This window comes from Cyprinus carpio, unplaced genomic scaffold (genome assembly GCF_018340385.1).
Source record: "Cyprinus carpio isolate SPL01 unplaced genomic scaffold, ASM1834038v1 S000006481, whole genome shotgun sequence".
Lineage (NCBI taxonomy): Eukaryota > Metazoa > Chordata > Actinopteri > Cypriniformes > Cyprinidae > Cyprinus > Cyprinus carpio.
Window position 1 is genome coordinate 1132444 of NW_024879156.1, and position 9910 is coordinate 1142353.

Here is a 9910-nt window from a genome sequence, read left to right on the forward strand (position 1 = left end):
CATCCCCCTTCCCCAAATCTTTAAACATATTTCCTATATTATTTCTTTTATTCTTTTTTTTCAGTCATTTAATTTAGTATTTCTGCCTTTTCCGGCCCTTTTTAATTAGCCTATATTCATTTAAAAACAACAACAACAAAAAAAAAAACGAGTAATAAAGTGTACAATAAAGTACAATCAAATCCTTATATTATAATCACATTGCACTTGAATAAACTTAAAGGTGTAATCTACCGATTGTCCTGCAGGTGACCACATAAATATGTCTTTTTACGATGCACAAGTGCTACTTATGTTACGATGCTTTTGGGAAACAGACCATAATATTAAGATCAGTCGTACCATCATTTTTACAAACTTCTTAGGCTTATGAAGCTTTTGGGAAATGCATCCCTGTGTGAATGTGTCATTAAGCATTTTCTGATTAATTTAGTTAATGTAACTAAATATAGCACATTTCTAGTGCTTTTTTTTTTTGTTGCTATCAAACTATAGTTCTTTCTAGTCAAAAATGCTAATTTTCTTTATTACCTGTTAGAACAAAATATTAAATACTACTTGATTTATTTCGAAAAAAAAAAAGTAATTTAAAATTGTATTTGTTTATTTTAATAATAATAATAATACATTTTATTTGAAAGCGCTTTTCTGAGTACTCAAAGACACTTTACATAGAAAAAAAAATCAAAAACAACAGTAACAACATCAAATAGAAAATAAAATAAAAATAAAATAAATGCAAAAAAAAAAAAAAAAAAAAAAAAAAAAACACTGGACTAAACTAAACATTAAAAGCAATTTTAAAAAGGTGAGTTTTTGTCAGTGATTTGAATGTTGAAAGGTCAGTGCAGTCACGGATTTGTTTGGGGAGAGAGTTCCAGAGGGAGGGGCAAACAACAGAGAAGGCTCTGTCACCCCAGGTCCGGTGCTTAGTCCTGGGAGGCAGAGTCAGTAAGTTGGCATCAGATGAGTGGAGGCTACGAGATGGGTTGTGGTGGTGGAGCAGGTCACTGAGATAGGAAGGGCCCTGGTTATGGAGGGATTTGTGAGTGAGAAGAAGGATTTTGAATTGAAATGGTTGTGGGACCGGGAGCCAGTGGAGGATCCTGAGGACAGGGGTGATGTGGTCACAGGTGCGGGTGTGGATGAGCAGACGAGCAGCAGAGTTCTGGATGTATTGGAGTTTATTTAAGGTTTTGGATGATATAACGTACAGGATGCTATTGCAGTAGTCGATTCTGGAGGTGATGAAGGCGTGGATGAGAGTTTCTGCAGCAGAGAAAGAGAGAGTGATGGATGGAGTCGGGCGATGTTTTTTTGAGGTGAAAGAAGGCAGTTCTGGTGATTTCTTTTATGTGGTGTTCAAAGGAGAGGTTATTGTCAAAGATGACTCCGAGGTTGCGACTGTGAAGGGATGGAGACAGGGTGAAGGTGTCGACAGTGAGGGAGAAACTGTGAATGGTTTTAGTGATGGGTTTAGGACCGACGATGATCATGTTTGTTTTTTGTTGAAGGAAATTGGTGTGCATCCAGGAGTTAATGTCAGTGAGGCAGTTGGTGATAGTGGAGTGGGTGGCAGAGGTGATGGATTTAGTGGAGATGTAGAGCTGAACATCATCGGCATAGCAGTGAAAGTTGAGACCATGATGGCGAATGATATTGCCAAGGGGAAGCAGGTATAGTATGAAGAGGAGAGGACCAAGCACCGAACCCTGTGGGACACCTTGGGGCAGCGGAGCAGTGGAGGAGGTGCAGTTGTTGATATGGATGAATTGTTGTCTGTCAGTGAGATATGATTGGAGCCAGGAGAGGGCAGTGCTGGTGATACTGAGAGAAGATTCAAGGCGGGAGAGAAGAATGGTGTGGCTGATAGTGTCAAAAGCTGCAGTTAGATCAAGAAGTATGAGGATGGTGAGGTGACCAGCGTCTGCAGAGAGGAGGATGTCGTTAGTGACTTTGAGGAGGGCTGTTTCAGTGCTGTGTTGTGATCGAAAAACCAGATTGAAATGGTTCAAAAAGGTCATTTGAGCAGAGGTGAGTTTTAAGTTGTTTGGCGACAATGCGTTCCAGTATCTTAGACAGAAAGGGGAGATTGGAGATGGGCCGAAAGTTTGACATGATATCGGGGTTGAATCCAGGTTTTTTAAGGATGGGGGTGACAGCAGCCAGTTTGAGTGAAGGGGGGATTGAGCCAGAGCTGAGAGAGGAGTTAATGATTTCTATGATGAGTGTGGAGATAGCAGGTAGACAGTCCTTGATGAGGTTGGATGGAATGGGATCCAGGACACATGTAGATGTTTTCATTCCTGTTACAATTTTTGACAGTTCCACTGCCGATACAGGGGAGAACTGAGACAGGGACTGAGAGGTAAAGGGGGGAGAAACAAATGATGGAGTGAGAGGGCAGATAGTGATGACAGAAGAAGAGGACAGGTTGTTGTAAATGGTGTCAATTTTGAAAACATGAAAGAAAAGAGTTACATTTATCAGTTGTGAATGAGTTGGGTGGTATTGTCACTGGGTTTGAGAAGTTTATTTACTGTGGAGAAGAGAGCCTTGGGGTTGGTGGAACCAGAGTGTATGGGGTGCGAGTAGTAAGTGGACCGGGTAGTGTTAACAGCTTCCTTATACTGCTGAAGGTGATCTGTGTAGGTTTGTAGATGAACAGTTATAAACCAGTTTTCCTAAGGAGTCTTTCAAGCTGACGCTTACAGGATTTCATTTTGTGCAGATCAGGAGTGTACAGGGAGCAGAGTGAGTGAATGAGAATGTTTTAGTTTTGATGGGATCCAGATGATCGAGACAGGAGAAGAGTGTTTCATTGTAGTAGTTGATGAGGTCGGAGGGGTTGTCAGTCAGCGGTGGGGGAGAAGAGGAGGATAATTTGCTGACAAGAGAGGCTGAAAGGGCAGTAGTGGAGATGGATTTAAGATTTCTGAAAGAGATTGTGTGTTTGTTCTTGGTCGAAATAGGGAGATCAATGTTCATAGTGATTGCCAGATGGTCAGAGATGTTGAGGTTAAAGAAGGAGAGGTGAGGTATGGTGAGACCAATAGAACAGACCAGATCCAGGATGTGACCGCAGCTGTGGGTAGGAAAGTTGACATGTTGGGTAAGGTTGAAGCAGTGTAGCAGTTCCAGGAATTCAGTGGCAGATTTGCAGTTAGTTGTCGATGTGAATGTTGAAATCTCCCCAGAAGCAGAACAGAAGGTGAGATGGCAGATAACTGAGTTAAAAAGTCAGAAAATTCAGAGAGAAAGGAAGGATTTGGTTTGGAAGGGCGATAGATTATGGCAGTGACCAGAGGAGTGGGACTAGAGAGTTTGAAAGTGATGTGTTCAAAGGACTGAGCAGCAGGGATGGAGATGGTGGATGTTTTAATATCCTTTCTGTACACTGCGGCGACACCACCTCCCCGCCCCTCAGGTCGAGGTTTGTCCATGTAAGTATATCCTGTGGGTGTGGTTTCCTTGAGTGAGAAATAGTCCAGAGGTTTGTGCCAAGTTTCAGTGATACAGAGAAAATCCAGATTATTGTCAATTATGAATTTATATAAAATGAGACTTTTATTGTTGAGTGAGCGGGTATTGAGCAAAGCCAATTTCAGGTGACATTGCTTCATGATGGGTTGGGAGGACTGGGGAAGGGGGCGGAGATTAGATAGGTGCACGTGCCGTTTGTTGTGATGATGTAATGAGGTAGTTGCAGTGCGCGAATTGGACCAGATGGATGGAATAGAGCTTGGGGTTGAAAAGTTGTAATTGAACATATGACCAGAGCCTCTGTGTGTAGGGACGGTGAAGTAGTCCAGTTTCTCGGAAGAAGTTAATGCAGTCCAGACAGGGGTGGTTGTTGAATTGGCGGAAGTCAGCAGCGGAGCAGAGCGGTGGCATGATTCAGGCACGGTGCGCTAGCGCAGAGCTAGCGCTAGCTTGCACTCAGATGCCGGGCGTCGCAGTTCCAGTCCTATTCCAGCAAGTATGTATTTCCTTTTTCTCGCGATCAGAGTGTTGTTCATCTGGTCAATGGTCGCAGTTGAATCAGGCTCTTGTTGCTTGCTCTGATGTTTGCCTTACGTGAGATTTCCTGGACAGACTATCCGCTTCTTATTATTATTCATTCATGCATTTTCCGTTGCAATTCCGTTGTGTTATCCAGTTCTGAGGTGCTGAGAGGATGAGTAAACTTGTAATAATAAAATTATTACTGTTTAAAAGTAATTAAGATAAAAACTGAATATTTTTATGAATATTGGCCATAAACATTTAAATTTAACGTGGGTTTAAGCACTATGCATCGTAAAAGTTTCACTTTCACCATGACTAAACCAAATATGGTGTTTACATGGAATAATCGTAATATGAGTTTACCTTACGACTTGAACGCCAGTCTCCTGCGATCATCAGTAGGAAAGCGGTAAAATGAGCATCTTCCACCTGAAGATTTGTGTTGAATTCAGGGCAAAACAAAAAACATTGTTGACCAACAATATAAAATGCGGGAAACTACTAATTGGTTATTCTACACCACTGTATTACAAATTATAATAATAACTGGAAAATACTGTAGATTGATAAACTGTTTGGCGATGATGGCGCTTAATGTCTCTGCCAGCACCTGTAGTCCCATTTAGCTACTTGTTAGCAAGTCTTCGTCTTTTAAAGAAATGTAACAGTTTAAAAAAATCACGAGTGGGGTGCAACTGGTGTGTTTTATGTCATAGAATAAAACGCGGAAAGTATTTTGAGCCTGTGAACCACGGACCTTATTTTAGGGATTTAACCAAAATCCCATTAAAAAAACCCATTGACTCTTGGACGATGGAACCAGAAGTGCTAAAATTCAAAATAAAAAATACAAAACAATAAAATTACATAAAAGAATAATACAAATGAAATGTTAACAGAAAATAAAATAAATAAAATAAAGTTTTTTTTAAATAAATAAATCGTAAATAAATTAAAATAAAAAAAATATTTAAATGAAAAATTACACATAAAATGTCAACTTCAAAGAATACACAGGTGGTAACCCTTACATCAAAGTCATTTTTTCCATCAATACAGTTGTTTTAGCAGCTTTATTATTGAGGGCTGAGCAGAGTGATTCATAAAATAGTTTCAAACCAATGCAAAAAAAAATCCTAAAATTGGGTATACAATCAGTAACTTTACATTTGTGAAAATGAAATAGGCCACAAAGAGTTAACAGTTTTAAGATATCATCCAGCTCCTTTGAACCTGATTCCCAAATTAAAAATGGTACATTAATTATCTCAAACCTAAAAAGTTTGTTGTAAACTGAGAAAACAAGCCAAGACATTTCTTTCCAAAAATCCTTTGCATAATCACATTCAAAAAATATGTGTGACATTGTTTCCAAATTAGAATTACAGAATGTGCATTGTGAAGAGATGTCCAGCAAATTTTGAGAGTAAAGAATTACAGGGATAGTACATATGAAGAATTTTATAGTAAAGTTCTTTAATCTGTTTTAGGTAACAAAAACTTGTTAATACCGGCCCATATTTTAACAGTAGAAAGAAAAGGGCTATTTATTTTCCACTTATAAAATGCTATAGGTTGACAACTTCTTAATAAGGGTTTTTCTATTCCAGAAATTGTTATATTTAACATTAGAAAGCTCTAGACCTCCAATACAAATTTTTGACATTTCACATTTTGAAGAACTGTAATAATTTGCAATAACCAAAGTAACAGTTTAGGTGAAACAGAATTGAATAACCCATTACTACACTCTAGGTGTAGGTATCAGACTTCAAAGACTGTTTCAGAAAAATCGGGAATAGAAGTTACCATCCTTTTTTAACAAATGCTTAAAACAAAAATTACACCTTTTGTCAAACCCAGTTTTAATAAAGGCAGATTGTTTTTTTGCTTCCATGCCGCACCTTCTGATTATTCATAGAATACACTATGGGGGGGGAAATTGTGACAGAAGGCAAGGTTACAAGCATCCAGAGCTTGATTATGGAAGATTAGCTGGGAGTTTATTGCAACTAAAAATCACAAGTCTAACAAAAAATTTAAACGCTCCACATTTATCAAAGATCAGTTTAAGAATATAAAATCATAACAAATTCGGGTCAGCATTCAGGGCATTGTTTAAATCCAACCAATTTTAAAAACTTGCTTGAGAGTACTAAAGTCCAAAAGCATTCACACCTCCCTCCAAAGTATTTCTAATCAGGCATCTTACTGTTAACATATCAGTTTTATTTTCCACAAAAATAGTATGAGGTTGGATGGTCGATAGATGGAGCAATGTTTTTCGGCGTCGACATATAAAGACAAGAGCTGGGCGAAAACAATCCTCGAAATACCTTCCACTTTAGATATAACGTAAACAATGACCATAACTGGTTAAGTTTCTTTGTAGAAACATGCTAGGCGCATTGCTAATCATGCTAGCTAAATATACTAGCAAACAACTGCCTAATGCATGCCTAGAAACATACTAGCAAGACTATAGTCGCATGCTAGTAATCTCTAGACGAACAGGTAAGCAACATGCTAAATCATGGCTAGAAACAGTGGTAGCAACATGCTAATCATGTGTTATCAACATGCCTAGCTACACATGCCGATCCATCAGTTATCAACAGCTAGCAACATGGCTAGCCAGCATGTCATCATTTGGTTAGAAACATGCTAGCAACATGCCTTATTCATGTTATTCAGCATGCTAGCAAACATGCTAATCATGTTATCAACATGCTAGCGACATTGTTTAGAAACATGCTAGCAACACATGCATAAATCATGCTTGAAAACATGTTAGGCAACATGCTAGTCGCATGCTCAATAATGCTAGAAACGCTGCTAGCAACATGCAAATCAGTGCTAGAAACATGCGCTGGCAACATGCTAGCAACATGTTTAATCATGCTAGAAACATGCTAGAAACATGCTAGCACATGCTAATCATGCTAGCAGCAACATGCTTAGCATCTGAAGCTTGAACATGGCTCGAATATGCTAATCAATGCAGACACTGTTAGCAACATGCTAAGGGCAAAATGCTGCCTGAGAAACATGCTAAATCATGCTAGAAACATACTAGCAAACATGGTATTCATATGCTAATCATGCTATAAACATGTATCAGCAATGCTAATCATGCTAGAAACAGCTAGCAACATGCTAGCGACAATGCTTATCACAATGTAGAAACACATGCTAGTGACATGCTAGTCACCTGCTATTCATGCTAGAAAACATGCTAGTCACTGGTTAATCATGCTAGCAACATGCTAGTTTTTTAATGGATGGATTAATCACATGATATTCATGCTAGTAGAAAAGAAACATGCTCGCGACATGCTAGTCATGGTATAAAAAAACATGCTCTAACGACATGCTAATCATGTAGAAACACATGTTAGCACATGCTAATAATGCTAGAAAAAATGCTAGCGACATGCTACTGACATGCAACAAAACATGCTAATCATGTTAGAAACATGTTAGCAACATGCTAATACTGCTAGATAAACCTTGCTAGCGACATGCTAAATCATGCTAGAAAACATGCTAGCGACATGCTAGTCACATGCCTTATCACATTGCTTGAAAAAACATGCTCAAAACATGCTAGCAACATGCTAACATGCTAGCGACATAATAGCAACATGCTAATCATGCTAGAGAACATGCTAGCGGACATGCTAGTGACATGCTATTCATGCTAGAAAACATGCTAGGCACTGCTAATCATGCTAGCAACATGCTAGTTTTTAATAGGATGTATTAATCACATGCTATATTCACTGCCTAGCAAAAAGCTAGCAGCATGCTAATCAAAATGCTAACAAAATACTTATTTGCTAGCAAACATGCTAATCATGTTAGAAAACATGCTAGTGAAACATGGTAATCATGGGGCTAAGAATACATGCTAGCGAAATGCTAGTAACTTGCTAATCATGCTAGACCAACATGCTAGTTTTTTTGAATGGCATGGACACTTTTTATTTTCACTACTTTGGACTGATGCATGCAAACCGCTGAGTGCCATCAAACAGCTTGAAAGATCAATTTCTTTCTTTCTTTATTTCTTTCTTTCTAATGAATCTTTATTTCTAATCTATCTATCATTCTTTCTTTTGAACTAATCTATCTATCATTCTTTCTAACTAATATATCTTTATTTCTTTCAACTAAGCTATCAATCTAACTTTAAACTACTTTAAACTTTGAACTACTTTAAACTTCTAACTTCTTTAAACTTCTTCAAACTTTCTGGTCAGGCTTTCTCAAGCCAACTTAAAGTTTGTCTCAATAAACTTTTTTTTCTAGTTCTGTTCTGCAATACACTCCAATACAAATTTTTGACATTTCACATTTTGAAGAACTGTAATAATTTGCCATAACCAAATGTAACAGTTTAGGTGAAACAGAATTAATAACCCATTCATACACTCTAGGTGAGGTATCCACTTCAAAGATTTCAGAAAATTCGGAATAGAAGTTACCATCCTTTTTTAACAAATCTAAAACAAAAATTACACCTTTGTCAAACCAGTTTTAATAAAGGCAGATTTTTTTTCTTCCATGCAGCACATTCTGATTATTCCATAGAATACATCTATGGGGGGGGAAATTGTGACAGAAGGCAAGCTTACAAGCATCCAGAGCTTGATTATGAAGATTAGCTGGGAGTTTATTGCAACTAAAATCACAAGCTAACAAAAAAATTTAAACCTCCACATTTATCAAAGATCAGTTTAAGAATATAAAATCATAACAAATTAGGGTGCATTCAGCATTCAGGCATTGTTTAATCCAACCAATTTTAAAAACTTGCTTGAGAGTACTAAAGTCCAAAGCATTCACACCTCCCTCCAAAGTATTTCTAATCAGCATCTTCCTTTTAACATATTCAGTTTTATTTTTCCACAAAAATAGATGAGGTTGGATGGTCGATAGATGAGCATGTTTTTCGGTCGAAACATATAAAGACAAAGCTGGGAAAACAATCCTAGAAATACCTTCCACTTTAGATATAAAAACATGACCATAAATGGTTAAGTTTCTTTGTAGAAACATGCTAGTCGCATGCTAATCATGCTAGAAATATACTAGCAACATGCTAATCATGCTAGAAACATACTAGCAACATACTAGTCGCATGCTAGTAATGCTAGAAACATGTAAGCAACATGCTAATCATGCTAGAAACATGGTAGCAACATGCTAATCATGTTATCAACATGCTAGCAACATGCTAATCATGTTATCAACATGCTAGCAACATGCTAGCAACATGCTAATCATGTTAGAAACATGCTAGCAACATGCTAATCATGTTATCAGCATGCTAGCAACATGCTAATCATGTTATCAACATGCTAGCGACATGTTAGAAACATGCTAGCAACATGATAATCATGCTTGAAACATGTTAGCAACATGCTAGTCGCATGCTCATAATGCTAGAAACATGCTAGCAACATGCAAATCATGCTAGAAACATGCTGGCAACATGCTACGCAACATGTTAATCATGCTAGAAACATGCTAGAAACATGCTAGCTACATGCTAATCATGCTAGCAACATGCTTATCATGCTTGAAAACCATGCTCGAAACATGTTAGCAACATGCTAATCATGCTAGAAACATGCTAATCATGCTAGAAACATACTAGCAACATGTTATTCATATGCTAATCATGCTATAAACATGTTATCAACATGCTAATCATGCTAGAAACATGCTAGCAACATGCTAGCGACAATGCTTATCATGCTAGAAACATGCTAGTGACATGCTAGTCACATGCTATTCATGCTAGAAACATGCTAGTCACTTGTTAATCATGCTAGCAACATGCTAGTTTTTTAATGGATGGATTAATCACATGATATTCATGCTAGAAACATGCTCG